Consider the following 2,333-nt stretch of genomic DNA (forward strand, 5'->3'; position numbering starts at 1 on the left):
ACAGTGGTAGGTACTCAGGGAATGTCTAATGAATGAATGATTTCCCCCAGAAGCATGGACTAGTTGGAAAAAGAGGAAGTCGTAGTTCAATCATACATGTCCAATAAAGACAAAGGTTCTCAGAGAATTATTCAGCAGCTATTTAAGAATAAATGGGCAAGGAATTCTGAGAAGAAGCTGGTAACAGTGGAAATAGAGTTTTCAGATCTCAAATTTCAACAAAGCTGCTAAATACAAATGAATACCTATGGGATACATTTATAAAAATGGGGTGAGAATGTGTACCCTCAAACCTGAAAATTTGGTGGGTGATGGAAAAATGCCAATAGAACCATAAGATCTATATTGTCTCAACATCTAAGCTGGAAGAGTAGAGGAAGCAAGAGGATGGCTGAAGCACCTAAGAACAGGAGAACCCCAAATAGCCAATAGATATTCACCGAGAAGCACAGAGAAGTAATTTGAGAGCAGCAGCTGAAACAGACATTCCAGTAGGAGTTTGCCCACTGGAATGGGAGTGAGTGTAGGGGGTCCACAGTAAGAACTGAAAATCCTAGGACAGTCTAGCCTATGAATTCTTGAAACTGACAGCCATTTCTCCCTTTCAGGACAAGGCCCCACACTGAGGAAAAAATTCTGGGAGTGGAATCAAATTGAGCAGGTCGCAGACAACAGTGATGAGAAAGAGAAGGTTCAGGTAAAAGTAGAAGAGGAAGGAAAAGAAAACCAAGAAATGTAACAAAGAAAGCCCTTACATTTTTTTTTGTTTTGTTTTGTTTTGTTTTTGAAACTAAATGTTACAATTTATTCCATCTTCATGATTACAAACATTACAGGCAGGATAGGTACACAAGGCAAATAAAACAAACTTCTCCCATTTAACTAAATGCAGCATTTTGGCAGTTTAATGATAATACAGGTTGGCTTGCTTAATTTGGGCTGAAAGCTGGCAACAGCAAATCTTTGCAATTTAGGATCTTCCTCCATTGTTACTCCAAGGATCTTCATTCCTAAACTACACTATGAGCTCAGAAATGGTGTGTACTGCAACATTCTTCAAGCTTTCACATCTTAATCAGAAATCTGACACCTCTTCTTAAGGCAGAGAACCCTTAAAGCTGTCTTCCTCTTGGCTAACCCAGTCCACCAGCAATCTTAAAAGTTGTTATTATAAAAATAAAACCGTGCTCCCAAGCATTGATTAAAACTGTTGTGCTGGGATCCCTTTTCAGAGCCTTAGCTCCCTGAGAGAAAAGAGAGATCATAACCAATTGTTTCCATGAATAATAACCCTAGTACAATGTACCTAATGTCCTTTGCAGCAAAACTCAAGAGGTCAGGCAACCCTGATCATCCTGACAAGTTTATCAGTATTTACATACAAAGGATATTTAAAGCTGATCCCAGACCAAGTATTGCAACCATAATCCCAAGAAGTCATTCAGTTTAAGCACATGGAGTTCCTGCATGCAAGACGCCAGAGCAAGTGAGAAATCATCTCATAGCAAAGAGTGATGGTTCATCATCTTTTACAAGTGAGAGGAAATCAAGGAGGAAAGAAAACTCCTCCCTCCTAAACTCATCAAATCGATGGCTATTTTCACAGCCTTAATTGACGAAATCCAGTGTCCTCAATTTCCTGATTGGAGGAGTCTATTTTCAAGGTGACTGTCAAGGTCAAGAAGAGCTTTCAGGCTTTTCTTTGCCATGGCCCATGAATTCCAGTCCTTCAATGGGAACCTCTTTCTCCTTTATTGCTTTCTGAACACACTGCTGATAGCGCTTGAAGAGGTCGGTGCACGGGACTCCAGAGCCGTCCCCCTTGAGGAACTTCTCGGCAAACCAGCGATTGAAGCACTGGTCGTACTCGCGCTTCATGTCGGTGCAGGCCTCCCCTACGCTATTCATGGCGGCGGCCAGAAAGCCCTTATATTTTTAACACTACATTAAAAACCACAGAGGAGTGATCTCTGTGAAGTTAAAAATGTTATCTGAAGAAAGCCGCCGTCCTCTAAAAATTAGCAGAAACCAATTTCACATAAAATTGAGCAGTAGAAAACTATGGAGGTCAAGCTCCATGAAAAGTTATTTTAAGGAAAATAAGACTAAGCCATATGTAAAATGGAAAATGAAAACATGCCAGAAAGACATGTCCATAAAATAGATTAAAACTGCAATCTATTATTTCAAAATGAGTAGAAGACATTAAGAAAATGATATGAGAGATGAAGAACAAAATAAATCACAATTAGAAAGAAACAGAAGTAGAACTGAAGAAGTAACTCAAAATAAGAACAAATTATTTTAGAAAAGAAGACTGGACTGTAAGGAGC

The 2,333-nt window shown here is 39.3% G+C and overlaps 1 pseudogene; it reads right to left on the reverse strand.

Moving 5' to 3' along the window:
* Window positions 1-777: 777 nt before the first annotated feature.
* LOC118542713 (TP53-regulated inhibitor of apoptosis 1 pseudogene) lies at window positions 778-1,912 on the reverse strand (annotated as a pseudogene).
* Window positions 1,913-2,333: the final 421 nt, after the last annotated feature.

Source organism: Halichoerus grypus, chromosome 6 (assembly GCF_964656455.1).
Source record: "Halichoerus grypus chromosome 6, mHalGry1.hap1.1, whole genome shotgun sequence".
Lineage (NCBI taxonomy): Eukaryota > Metazoa > Chordata > Mammalia > Carnivora > Phocidae > Halichoerus > Halichoerus grypus.